General features: G+C 50.1%; 1 pseudogene; it reads right to left on the minus strand.

The window, feature by feature from the left end:
* Nucleotides 1-13,873: 13,873 nt before the first annotated feature.
* LOC130017391 (uncharacterized) lies at nt 13,874-14,006 on the minus strand (annotated as a pseudogene).
* Between the last annotated feature and the right edge of the window lie 373 nt (nt 14,007-14,379).

Genomic DNA, 14,379 nt, shown 5'->3' on the forward strand with positions numbered 1-14,379 from the left:
TGCTTTTCTTTTCTTTTCGCCGGGGACCATACTTTCTAGCACCTAGCCAAAGCCGGCGCAGAGACAGACAACCAACAAACAGGATACGAGCTCCAGTGTTTATTTTGTCTCTGCACACTAGCTGTTGCCTACAAGTTGACAGCACTCAGAGCCTGGCCACTGTTAGCTCCACCCAGCAGCAATTACTGCGTCTCAGTCCCATCTTCACCATGGCTTGCAAACCAGCCTGCAAACCGCTGCAGGATCATCTGAGAAAAATCCTCCTTCAGTACCAGGGAAGCAAAACTTCAGGGGGAATAACCACACATCTTATTGACTCAGCACTAAGCTCCACTTTAAGTCTCAAGTTTCTGAGAGTGCAAATTGTTTGGGTGTGGCTCTAAATGCCATCCAGTGCCCACCAGGAAAAGTCTAGACACAAGCAGACTGACCATTATATGAACAATTACATTTCTCACATGGAACATCTATTTAAAAAAAAAAAAAGCCTGGGAGGGTTTAAAGCTACTGTCTGGCAACCAATGGAAGGTGTTTTTTTTTTTCTTTAAGTTCTGGAAGGGGGGGGTTTAAAACGGTCTCTTAGTGAACATGTGCTAGTTATTAAAAACGAGTTGCACTGTCTCCTGTTGCAGGAAGAGGATGAAATGCTTTTCCAAGATGGATGGAAAGGAAATTTCTGCCCAGGTCGCATAGCCAGGCGGTAACACCATTGAGCACCAGAAGGTCCAAACTTGAGATGAACTCATTTCACAGAGGTCAGGAGTTCAACTCAAGTGCTTTCAACAACCAGAGGTCAGGAGGTTCCCTGTGAGGGAATGTGAGGGAGGAAGGGGGAGAAGGCAGAGAAGAAGAAAGCAGCTGCCCCCAGCAGGAAACACTCAGGAGTCATGCTCTGCTAACACACCGGAAACAAGCTCGACCCGGGGAGGAGGCAGCCACTGAAGATGGACAGCTGAGCACAGACGGAGGCAGAAAGCACAAACCTCCATCCAGTTGTGACCAGGTCAATCAAAAATGAGTCACAGAAGAATGTGGACACTGGAGACTGGAAGGGGAATTGGGGGGGGGGGGGGGTGAAGCTTTCACCGCTCAGTGCTTTCCAAGTTCAAGGAGAATGTTTCTGTAGCTGCGATGAGGTAGAATAGGATGAGAAGATCACATTTCAACAAAGAGCTCAGCAGGTCCTGCTGCCCTCGACACAAAGACGGAAAATGGGCCAGATAAGGTTCAACCAATAACACAGTAGGCACAAGAAGAGAGTGAGAGAGAGTATAGGAATTTGGTTGTGATAGGAGCAAAAGACAAGAAGGGATGGTAAGCTCAGTGCCAAAAGAGGGGTGGGGAGTGTGTGTGTGTGGGGGGCTGAGGTAGGAAGAATACAAACTCATATATATGTTCATATATATATTCAACAAGGACCCAAGGTTATATTCCGATCAGTTTTAGGGAATGATATATAGATCACTGTCACCGTCACTGTCCTCCCGTTGTTCATCGATTTGCTCGAGGGGGCCCAGTAACATTGTGAGCCTTGTTACTGTATTTGGCATATCAAATACATCATGGGGAGCTTGCCAGGCTTTGCCGTGCGGGCGAGATACTCTGCCGTACTTGCCGGGCTCTCGAGAGGGGCGAAGGAATCGAACTCGGGTCGGCCATGTCGGCTGCGTGCAAGGCAAATGCCCCACCCGCTGTGCTATTGCTCCAGCCATATATATATATATATATATATATATATATATATATATATATATAAAGGCCCTCCCACTGTTCATCAATTTGGAGACTTTGTTGTTACTGTGTCTGGCATATCGAATACATCACGGGTAGCTTGCCAGGCTCTGCCGGGCGGGCGAGATACTCTCAGTAGCTTGCCGGGCTCTCCGAGAGGGGCGGAGGAATCGAACTCGGGTCGGCCATGTTGGCTGTGTGCAAGGCAAACGCCCTACCGCTGTGCTATCGCTCCAGATATAGACATAGACATAGATATTTTTATATACATGTATACATATGTCGTCCCTTTCAAAATGAAACTCATACCAAACATAGCTGATGCTCTAGGTTGGCCCCAAGGCCACCAGCCTGAGTCCCTGCACTTGAGAGAGAAGAAAGGGGAAACAGCTCAGAGTCACAAGGCTGAACGAAGGTCTAGTGGAGTCAGAGAGTCACTAAGGTCGGCCTGAGGGCAGATGAAGCCATCCCGGGAAGAGCCAAGTGACAGTGCCAATAAAACACAGCCCTCGGAGGTCTATGGTGGAAAACTCTCTACTAGCTTCTGCACTGTCCTCATCCTTTTCTATTGCTCATGCCCAGGCCACCCAGAAACCAGTTGATGCATGCATCGTGTGTGCCTTCTTTCTGACACAAAAATAAATGTGGGGTCCAGAGCAGGTGAATATTTGGGCTGGTGTCCTGTGGTCAGCATCGAGCAGCCCTGGGAGTGAAGTCTCGCAGTGCTGCTTTTCCAGAAGTTCAAAGAGAGGAATTCCCGCTATCTACATCACCTGGCTAATAAAGGCGGAGATTTCATCACCTGGTGATAGTGATTCATGGGGGCAGAAATGGAGCTCTGCAGACATCTTCTTTGAGAGATGCTCATCTACAGTCAGGCTGAGGCATTGGATAGTCCATGTTCTCAACCATAGGGCTCTGTATCCCTTCCTCCCTCCCCCAGGAGACACTTGGCAAAGACTGTGGGACATCTCCCTCTGGGAAATCTCAGGGCATCTGGTAGGGAAAGAGGCCCAGGTGGAGAAACTAGACTGGTGTGATCTAGACTGTAGGGCCTACTTAAACTCAGTTCTGATAATTAGCTGAATCACCAGCACCCAGGACCATGCGAAACACTGAGGTCCAGCCCAGGTCCACGGAACCAAATTCTAGGGTTTCCACCAGATCTGTAGGTGATTTGGCATGCATGCTGAGATGCGCTGTTCTACCAGTGGTTCTCAACCAACTGTCCATGGGCTGGCGCCGTACCAGGCGTAGAAAGGTTTCCAATCAACTGGTCTCCTGCAATAGTCACGGACACCAGTCTGTGGACTGGTACACAGACAGTACCAGTCTGACTGACCAGCATTTCTCCACTAGGGGTCCTTTGGCCCCTATGGGCCTCCAGGACTTTCCAAGCGACACAGAGGTGAAATTTTCATGAAAGTAGGAGGTCAACTGGTAGGACAGGGGCCCCCAGGAAGAAAACAGGATCAGAAGAGGGTCACAGTCAGAAAAAGATAGAGAAATAAGAGTCTAGCCCCTCAAAATGAAAAGGAAACTTGATGATGGATTAGTTTCATTATTTTATCAACGGGAAAACTGGGGCCTAGAGCAGTTGAGCAACTTTCCTGTGACAGGGCTGAGATCAGAGTCCAGAACTCAGTTCCCCGACCTGTGTCATCGCTAAAGTACCCGTGAGGGGAAGAGCATGGATTTTTCCATACCTCTCCTCTCTGCAGTGTTTGCACTGGCCTTCAGAGGACTTTGGGGGGCTTCTCTGAAGCCTGAAAGAAATCCATTGTCAAGAATTTTAGGGGTTGTGCAGGGAGAGAGCATAGAGGTCAGGAGCACAAGCTTTGCACGTGCCCAGCCCCATCTGAGTCCCAGCACTGCTTGACCTGCCTCCCGCCACCATGTACGGCTGACCCAGAGACCCCCAAGCACTGCAGGCTGTGGCTTGGGTGGTCCCTGTCACTACAGCACCCACACAGCACAGCAACCTTGGGCCTTAGCACTGAGCTGTCCAGCCTGTCTGATTAAATGGCAGCAGAAATCATTCCCAGGCCCCGGAGCACTTCAGAGGAGCTCCCCTCCCCACACGAACAGACACACAAGCAGAGTGCAGGCCCTCCTGGGCCTACCTGCAGGGCTGGGAAGTGGAGGGGGAGGGGGTAGGAAGAGGTGCTGTGATCAAACTCAGGCATGTGCTCTGAAACTTGAACCACATTTCTGGCCCCTGTGGATTAAGAACTGTGTTTTGTAAACTGTGTTCCCAGGTACTATTGAACCTGGAACCTCATGCACACAGTCGTACTACCATGGAGTCACACCCCCAGTCTCTGGTTCAGCCTTGTCAAAGTGGGCAGGAGACACAGATGAATAGGTTGAGTGCATGCCTTGCATGCAGGAGACTCAGGTACAATCTCTGGCACCAGGTGCTCCCCTAAGCACCAATGGGTGTGATGCCCCCTTCCTCCCCCAACACAAAGGATGACCCCATTTATTCAGTCATGTTGTCTCCAGAGATGAGACCATGCATGGCGACACAGCTGTTTCATGGACTCCAGCAGCGCAACAACCTGCCCAGGTAGAATTCTGTAAAGCGAAGGCCGCCATCCACCAGGTATCTCTGTCAGACATCTGGGGTGTGGTGCAGAACGAGCTGGAGAGTAGTTAGAATTAAGTAAGCAATGCAAAAGGAAGGTTTGTGCAGCGGAGGGCATGAGAAGGCTGTGATAGGGTTGGACGCAGCTTGGTTCAGAATAATTGAGACACACATCAGAGTTCTTGCTAGATTTTTGCCCCAAATGTTGAGAAGAAGACAAATAGACGTTCTTCCAGGTCAATTCCCTGACATAGTCTTTGTGGCCTAAAAGGCAGGGAATGAGGGAATCCAAAATGGATTCCTTAATCCTGTATTTGCTAGAAGCTTCACTACTGTCACCAACCCTCCACTAAACAAATAACATGGCTTGGGCCAAAAAGAAACAGCCACCGTGGAGACAGGCTGAGTGCATGCTTTGCAGGAGACTTCAGTTTAATCCTCAGCACCCCCATGATTCTCTGAAGCCCCCAAGAGCTATACCCAAGCATTGAGTAACAGTACCCAGTGAATACTGCATATTCATTGTCCTCGGTATGAATACAATGAAAAATAGCCCCTGAGTATCATTGGGTATGGCCCCTAGACAAACAACACATTGGAGAAAGTTATGTAGCAAAGAGAGAAGTGAGAAACTGAAGTTTGGTACCCAGCTTGAGGCAGAGGCGAACACTGATGTGTATGAGATGTCTCAGAAATTAGGGGTGAGAAAGAGACTGCAGCTCAAGCCAATAGATCTGTGCTTTCTTTCTTTTTTTTAATTTTTATTTTTTTATTTCAATGAATCACTGTGAGATACAGTTATAGACTTACAAACTTGCATGATCATGTTTCATTCATACAATGTTCAAGTACCCATCCCTCCACCAGGGCCCATTCTCCACCACCAATGTTCCTAGTATCCCTCCTGACCCCTTCCCACCCCCTGCCTCTGTGGCAGGCACATTCCTTCTTTCTCTCTCTTTTTGGGTGTTACGGTTTGCAATACAGGTACTAAGCGGCCATCATGTTTGGTCCATAGTTTCAGCACTCATCTACCATCCCAAAAGAGCTTCTCTATCCCAGATGCCTTTTCCCCCAGCACATGAGATTGGCTTCCAAGCCATGGAGAGATCTGTGCTTCCTTGAGACACAAGACTACAGCCCCAGTAAGGAGGATGTGTTGGGCAGTGACACAGATAGATGATAATCAGGTTTTTGATCAGGTCACAAATGGGGCTATGATTTTCCCATGACTTGCACCTTTCTCCCAAACACTTCTGGGTACAGGGCACCTGTGAGTTCACCAGGACAGAGCCTAAGTGATATGGTCTGAAAGAACTTAGCATTTTCTTCCCAAGGACTAGAGGCAAACATATGGCAAGAACTCTGATGCGTGTCTGTATTCTTCTGAACCAAGATGCCTCCAACCCCATCCCAGTCAGCTCATTCCCTCAGCTGCTCAAAACATCCTTTCAAACTGCTTCTGCACCTCTCCATTACTGGCTGCTAGAGTCCACGAGGCAGTTGTGTGACCATGCATAGTCTCATCTCAGACAAAAATGACTGAGTAAACGAGGTCATCCTTTGTGATGTTCTGTGTTGCGGGAGGAAGAGGGCATTGCACCCAGCTTCAGGGACCACACAGTGGCAGGGATTGAACCCAGGCCTCCCCAAGCAAGGATGATTTTCAACTAATAGAACTTGCGGTTCAATGCTAGAGCCTGTGGGTACAGCGCTGCTTGGTCCCTGCAGTGCTGTGATGATCTAGGTCACCACAATTGTTTTGGGCCTTCATGACCATTCCCAGTGGTACTTGGGGGAACCATAGGGTGCCAGGAGTTGACCCAGCCACATGCAAGGCAAATATTTTAAAAACCTCTATGCTGTCTCTCTCAAAGGATAATTCAAAACTCAGACGAAGTAGAGGTGGCTGACGATTTATTCTATGCCTATGTCTTTACTGCAGAATAGAATGCGTGAGTCATCTTGCATTCACAAAGTTTCCCTGGGGTGTCCTGGCTGGGGTTGTGGCTCAGTGAGAGATTCCACGTCTTGCACGTGTGAGGCCCTGGGTTTCATTCCCAGCAGTGAAGGGGGAAAAATGCAAGGGTTGAGAGAAATAGTACAGGAATTAATATTCTAGTCTTGCATGCCCCTGAGCTTTAGTTTGATCCCCAGCATCCCACATGCTCCCCTGAGCACCACTAGGAATGACCTCTGAATACAGAGCCAGGAGTAAGCCCTGAGCACCACTGAATGTGGCCCTAAAACAAAAAAGATTCTGTTTCACATAGATAGCCCTATATTTCTGACAAAGAAGGCAGCTCACCGACTTGCTCTCCAGAGGCTGACAGAACCAGTTGAACCTGGCTGTGAACTACTGCTTTTTAATGAGGCCAGTATATAATAATCGTCATTTATTATCCTGCAATAGAAAATGTAATATTTTTTACAGGGGCACGAGGGGAGGCAGAGAATGAAAAAATGTCCTCTCCAGATTCAAGATTTTCTTTTTAAGAACCTCCAAAAATCCCAGAAACAGTCTGGGAATTTTTAAAAAGCCAGCTTAAATTTAATAGACCGTTTAAATTCCTAGTTGAAGGTAATTAGAGAGTGAGCAGTATTTCTTTAAGCGCTGCTAGACAGAACTTAATCCAATTTAGGTAATCACTAACCTTTGCTTTTTTTTAACTTTTTTTTTCTCTCTCCTCTAAGTGAAATCCTAGGATTGATCTACAAAGGCCATAAACTGGCACAGCATATGAAAAGAATATTTAAAGAGAGAAATTGGGTAAGCATTACCTCAAAGGGTCAAGTCCATTTAAAATGGAAACAGGTCTTTGGGGCGCCCTCATTCATCTGGGCTATAACCCAGGGCATCTAACCAGGCATTCTTCCAAGAGGAGGAGGCCTTTCCAGGCTTTCCAGGGAGGGGGACAGGTGTGTTCTCCCCCACATCTCCTCCCTGGGTATCTCCTGAGGCCTGCCAATCACTACCACATCCAGCTCTGTGATGTCACCACCAGTCCCAGTCAGACCCAGGTGAATCACCCCTATAATGGCCCACCTCGATCTTCCTATTATAAATAACTGTTGTCAGAATTATCCAGATTTCCCCTACAGCCAGCATCCAGACTGCCCCTTCAGGTTCCACCTCTCCTTCCCCCTCCATTTAGAGCTTCCACAAGGCTCTGGGAATGACTTCTGATCCAGAAAATTCCGTGTGAAACACTAGGACTTTCTTGAGGGCTTGGGACTCTGGGTTCTTCGGGAAAGTCCCATGAGAAAAAACATTAAAATGTTCTGGCAAGAATAAGAGATTTAAGTTAACGGCGGTGTGACATCAGGAAAGTGACAGACCTCTTGTGGCCTCTATTTCCACATCTTAAAAATACAGAAAAGAAATTTTACCCGCCCCAGTTGTGGAGAGGCAGGTTAAATATCATTACCATAGTTCTACCTGCTCACAATAGTTGTCAAAAAAAAAAAAAAACAAGAGGGTTTATACACATTTCAAAGTAAAGGACAGATCTCCAGGCCCTGATAAAAATGTGTACAAGAGGCTGAGCAGAGGCACATATCCAGCACCACATGGTCTCCTGAGCATTGCCAGGTATTGCCCTGGAGACATCCAAGTACAGACCGCATGGCCCAGGTGACCTCAGGCATCTTAGGGTCCAAGCAGTACCACATCTTGGAACTTAGTCTTCAACCACTGTCCCAACTGACTGAGAATTGCCAGGTGAGGCCCTAGGACAGATGAGCAATGCTTGAGAGCCTCCCCACCCCCACCCATCATGAACAAACGCATCACCTCTGATGCCCACATAAAACAAAAAATAAAACACTTTCTCAATACTCCAGCCACTGTGGGATACTATGAGACATGAAAGAAAGAAAGTAAGAAAGAAGAGAGAGAGAAAGAAAGAAAGAAAGAAAGAAAGAAAGAAAGAAAGAAAGAAAGAAGCCATCAAGCTAGTCAACTATCAGGAGAACAAATCAAAAACTGAGGAATTGAAGGCAAAGACATCTCCAGGACATCCTGGTACAAACCTGGGCTAATTGACTTGGTGTCTTCGCTCAGCTTCACTCCTATGTGAGTGCTTTCAAAAGCACTTATGATCTTTAAGCTTCAGTGCATTCACCTATACAACGGGGATAAACAGTACCTGTCCCATCACTATGTAGTGCTGTTGATATATTGTTATCTCTATTTGGGGTGGGAGTTGACTCAGGGGCCTCAGTAACCAGGCCTCAGGGCTTACTTTTGCGTCTGTGCTCAGGGAGCACTCCCAGTGATGCTCAGGGGTGCTCATGGTGCTGGGGATGGAACCCAGGTCAGCCATGTGCAAGGTAAGTTCCTTATCTGTTGCACTATCTCTCTGGCCCCAATAAGCACATCTATTAGGGCAAAGTGTAAGCCTAAGACCTAAAGAAGTTTTGCTTCCTCTTTTGAGAAATTTTATAGTTTTTGATAAAGCGCAAACAGAATATTACTGAAATTCAGCTGAAGTGAGATTCTAACTGAAGTAGACAAATATCTAAGAGCTGCTGCTGGCTCTGAAAGATGTGAAGTCTCCTGGATGACAATTATCTATTCTAAGAGGAGTCAGTTAAGACTAGTTTAGATTCTAAGGACTTGGGTTTGTTTTTTCTTTTATTTTAGGGGTCCAGCCTGGAAGTGTGCAGGGCTTAATCCTCGCTCTGTGCTTAGGGATTACTCCTGGCAGTGCTGGTGGATCATATGGGATGCCAAGGATCAAACCTGTTTATTTTGCAGTGTTAGGCAAACGCCTACCCGCTGTACTATCCCCCCGCCCCCCCCCCCCCCACACACAAGGCCTTCTTGTTTTCTTAAACCACAAATGGCTGTTTCTTAGACCCATCGCCCAAAATACTGAAGGGACAACGTTTGAGGTTCAGTGAGCTGAAGACGCTGTGAAGGGGCCAATCACTGTTTCCCTTGCCTAGAAGATTCTGCAAGAAAGCATCCTGAACAGCTGGCTCCCTTGGCCACATTCTAGGTTCAGTCCTACCACAACGTGGAAACCAACCAGACAGGTTCTACCGAGAGAAGCCCAGCACCTTTCAGAGTCATATGGGGAAACCTCACAGGGGTGGTGGAGTTGGGGGGGGGGGGGCGGTAACGTAAAATGTGGCTCAAGCCGTTCTGCAAGCTCTTTCCTTTCCTGACCTTGCTGCCTCCTTCTGCCAATAACGGCGCCTTCCACCCGAGAGCAACGGACCAGAGCACAGTGCTATGACGTTTGGCACTGCACAGTGCTGGGAAGCAAGCGTCAAGACTGTAAAGGGCGGTGTGGTTAGGACCACCAAAGCGAGGTTAAAAAAGGGCAGCCTCTGAGGCTTGATCCCCGAGCACCCTTGGGGAGCCAGGGAATAGAGGGGCCAAAGGCGGGAGGAATCTGGATGCCTGGCATCCTCCGCTGGGCAACAGGTCCTCAACTCCGCCCAAGCAGGGATGCCCGAGACTCCTGCACAGACTTTTTCCCCCACTCCCAGGAACTTCTCCCGCGTCCATGCCCGGCACGGCACGCAAACCTTCCACCTCGGGAGGCGCATCGCCCTAATTGAAACCGTGCACACCGCAGGGTTGCAAGTGGTTTCTCTAAATATTCACTGCTTCACCGCAGACGGACAGAACGCGGGCTCCTGGCACCGCCGCCGAAGAGGAACGAGCAAGTTAACGGGGTGGGGTGGGGAGGGCGAGGGTTGGGGAAAGCCTGGGGGGTGGCATGGAATGCAGAAACAACCCTGCTGCCAACTAGCAAGGCGCCCGCCTCGCCGCCAGCTCCCCGAAGCACGGTTTGTTGGTTGTTTTGGGACTTTTTTTTTTTTTTTTGCACGCTCCTAGCTCGCTTGGACCCGCGGGGGCCGCGCCCAGAGTCCCAGACACTTGGGCGGGAGCGGCCAGCGCGCCCGGGTTGGCGCGAGCTCGCGATGCGCGCGCACAGCAGGCGCCGCACGTGGGAAAAGCCGAATAGTGGGGGGGGACGGGTAAGATGAGGCCCCCAATGGGGGTCGGGGGACAGCAGCCGAGTCTCCAGGTCCAGGGCGCGCGGGACAAAGCGGCCGCCGGCTCCTCTGCGCGCCCCTCCCGCGCCTCCCTCCAGAGAAGAGCAAGTTTTTCGGGGCGCCCACGTAGCCCGGTGGTGGGGGGCAGCTCTTGAGCTCTGCCCCTCCCACTCGGGCCCAGCAAGGACCAGAAGGACCAACGAGCAAACTTTCTTTTTCGCTCTCCTGGCTGGCTCGGTCCGGGTCCCCACGATTCGCGGCATCTCGCATCCCACCCCGCCGGGGCTCCTCCCATCCCCCCACCCCAAGGTGGGCACGCGGCCCCTCTCGCCACCCAACACCCGCAAGCGGCAGCCAGCGCGGTCCTCCGAGTCGGCCGGGCGCGTCCCGCTCCGTCACCTCGTGGAGGTCCCCCACCCAGTTGTCTCCCCCTCCCCTATGCGGGTCCGCGCTCTCCAAGCCTCCCCGCCTCGCCGTGTTCCGCCGGATCGTGCCTGGCCAGAGGATTTTTCTCCTGGCAGGGACTTCCCCCACTCAGCCCCCTTGGGGTCCCCCCGCATGAGTCACCTCGAGGAGCGCGCGCGCGCATACACACGCACACGCACACACACACGCGCGCGCGCGTACACACACACACGCATGCACACACGCGCGCACATATACACGCACACACACCCCGCAGCTTGCTGCCTCCGCCCCGGCTCGCCGCGCGTCCAGGGGAAAAAAGTTTCCAGGGAGCCCGAGCAAGTTTTCTCACCCGAGAGAAGCAGGGGGGTGAGCGGCAGGGCTCGGGCCGCCGCGCTCGCCCGCTCGGCCTCCCGCGCTCCGCTTCCGCGCTCCTCCCGCTGCTCCTCTCGCCGGGGGGGCTCCGCTCGGCCTCCCACTCCGAGTCAACAAACACAGCGGCCCGCCGAGCTCCGGGAGCGGAGCGGGTGACTCGTTTCCCTCCTCTTTCTGCTTACGGCCTCCTCCTCCTCCTCCTCCTCCTCCTCCTCCTCCTCTTCCCCCCCCTCCTCCTCCCACTTTTTTCTGTCCTATGCTCATCTCTTCTCGCTTCTCTCCAGCCGGCCCCCACCTCGTCCACTCCTCGCTTACAGCTGGCCAGGAGAGAGGGGGGTGCAGATGGGGAAAAGGGGTGCCTGCACTTACACCCCAGTTCAACAAGTTCAGGAAATCCCATTCTTGAGCTGAAACGGCCCCCGGGTGAAGGCAACAGGTCTAGGGAGCTCAGCGGCTGCGCTGCGCTTTTCCCTCTTTGCAAGCCCCCGAAGCATACCCGCCCCCTACCCCCGCCCCACCCCCAGCTGAGATCTCTCAAGCCTAGAGATCTCTGTGGGGCGCCCTAGGAGGAACAGTCCCTAAGCAGATGCCAGAAGTTAGGTTTTTGCTTTGTTTTTGTGTATTGGGGCCACACCCGGCGGTGCTCAGGGCTTTCTCATGGCTCTGTGCTCAGGATGTACTCCTGGTGGTGCTCGGGGAAACATGCGGTGCCAAATTCAAATGGAACTGACCTCATGCAAGGCAAGAAACTTTAAAAAGAAAATAAGGAGAGACCAGAGCCATAGGACGGAGGGTAGTGTAGGGGTTTTTTTTGCCAAGCACGTGGCCAACCAAAGTTCCATCTGCCGCATCCCATATGGTCCCCCAACTCCGAACCTGTCAGGAGTGATCTTTGAGTACAGAGTCAGCAGTAAGCCCTGAGCACTGCTGGGTGTGCGCCCCCTAGCCCCGCCCCCCCAAAAAGACCCAAAAGAAAAGAAAAGACCTGGTGATGCTCAGGGTCCATTCCTGCAGTGCACCCAAGGTCATATGCAGCGCTGGGAATGGACCAGGGGTGGGCTGTATGCAAGGCAAGTGCCTTACCGCTGTGCTGTTTTCCAGCCCTGCAGAAGTTTCAAATGCATTCATGAAAATTCATTCCTGGGGCAGCCTCACCCTTAGATGTATAAGATCTCTCTCTCTCTCTCTTTTTTTAATCCTTCAAATTCTCTTTTCTGCTGAAGATTTAACGAATCGTGAGGTCCCTGCAGAATTGGAATCAGCGGCAGCAACAACAAAAAACCTAACCAATCCTTAAAGTGAAAAACAATGTAAAATTACTTTCAAAATTTCTCGGTGCAGGTGTTAAGAATCTGCAGCAGCTGCCTTCAGGACTGGGGTGACTTGCATAATTTCACCCCATAGTTGAGCAGGAAATGCTTTTCAAATGCAACCCTCTCCACATCACAGTTCAGCATGGAAACCACAGTGACATTTGGCTGTCAACTAGATGTTAGTGTCCCATGTCAAAACAGAGAAAAAGAAACATTGGGTTTGTTTTGGTCACCATGATGTTTCAAATCTATGCTCAAGGTGTGCTAGGGTGGGGGTTGAGGGAGATGGGTGGCTGTAGCTGTGATGGTGACACTTCTCCATGACACTGTATCAAACTGAAGTATTCTCAACACAAGTCCCCAGACTGATGAAGAGACTGTGACTTGCGTCTCAGCCCGGGAATGGCATCCTGTGACTTCTCACTGAGCATGGTTTTTGGAAACTGACTGAAAGCAGCAGATGGAGGTATAGGGCTGGAGCCAGTAGGAACTTTGCCTTGCATGCAGCTGACCAACTGGGGTTCAGTCTCGGGTACCCCATATGGTCCCTTGAGCTTGCCAGATGTGATCCCTGAGGGCAGAGTCAGTAGTCAGCCTTGAGCACACTTAGGTGTGGCCCACAGACAAACAGAAACAAAGTCAAAAATAAGGAGAGAGGTCAAGTGAACCCAGGAGAGGTCAAATGAGAGGTTCCTAAGAAAGAAAGGTGAGAGGAGGTAGTGAGCAGGAGGAGAATGCAGGGTTGTCTTCCAGCAGCTGTGCTGCAGTGTAGCATCGTAAACCTGGAACCAGAGTGGCTTTTATACCACCTCCACCTTTTACTGGCTGCAGGATATTAGCAAAGGGACATATTATGATAGGTTCTGCTTTACACCTATGAAAATGGAGGTAAAAGTAGCTCCTAGAGTGGTTATGAGGATTTAGTGAATTCATGCAGAGCATGTGCTGTAGAGTCTCGGAGGAGAGTCAACAGATACTAAGCAGCATGGTCAGTCCTGTGGTTGCAATAAAAAGGGAACTGCAGGAAGGCCAGTCTGTTGTGCTGTTGTGGAAACACTTTACACTGATCATTCCTCCTCTGCATCAAGTTTTTGCCCAATGAGGCCTGACCTTTTGTGTGTGTGTGTGTATTTAAAACTAGATCTCACTCCTATGTCCCAAGCCCTCTCATTCATCTACCACTTTATAACATACTGCATTGTTAACTCCCCCCCCTTTTTTTTTTGAAGTGGGAGGAGTTATGAGCAGTGGTGCTCAGGATTTACTCCTGTGTCTGCACTCAGGGATCACTCCTGATAGGCGCTGGGGGCTGTATTTGATGCTGGGGATCAATCCAGATTAGTCACAGGCAAATAAAACACCCTATTGGCTCTACTATTGCTTCAGCCCCACTACATTGCTTATTCATGCACGTGTGCGCGCACGTGTTTGTGTGTGTGTGTGTGTGTGTGTGTGTATAAGGAATGTACTGCTACTAAACGTCTTCTGTAAGGTTAATAGCCCTGAGAAATTTTTTCTTTTTAGTACAGCATGTTATAAATATATTCCTGCCCCTGAGGAAGAGCAGGCATTTCCACATGTAATACATTGTTTACTTTATTAAAAAAAATCTTGGGGCTCTGTGGGTGGCAAAAGGTGGTTAAGATGGGAAGGGACCAATATGACAATAATAGTTAGAAATGATCACTCTGGGCAAAGACTGATGTTGAAAATAGGTAAAGGGATATACGTGATAACCTTTCAGTATCTGTATTGCAAACCATAATGCAGAGAGAGAGAGAGAGAGAGAGAGAGAGAGAGAGAGAGAGAGAGAAGAAAATGTTCCTGCCATAGTTCCAAAGAGGCAGGCAGGGGTGGGGGTGTGGGAGGAAAACTGAGGACATTGGTAGTGGGAAATATATACTAGTGAAGGGATGGGTGTTGGAACATTATATGACTAAAATCCAATCAAGAAGA

Source organism: Sorex fumeus, unplaced genomic scaffold, assembly GCF_029834395.1.
Source record: "Sorex fumeus unplaced genomic scaffold, SorFum_2.1 ptg000007l, whole genome shotgun sequence".
NCBI classification, from domain to species: domain Eukaryota; kingdom Metazoa; phylum Chordata; class Mammalia; order Eulipotyphla; family Soricidae; genus Sorex; species Sorex fumeus.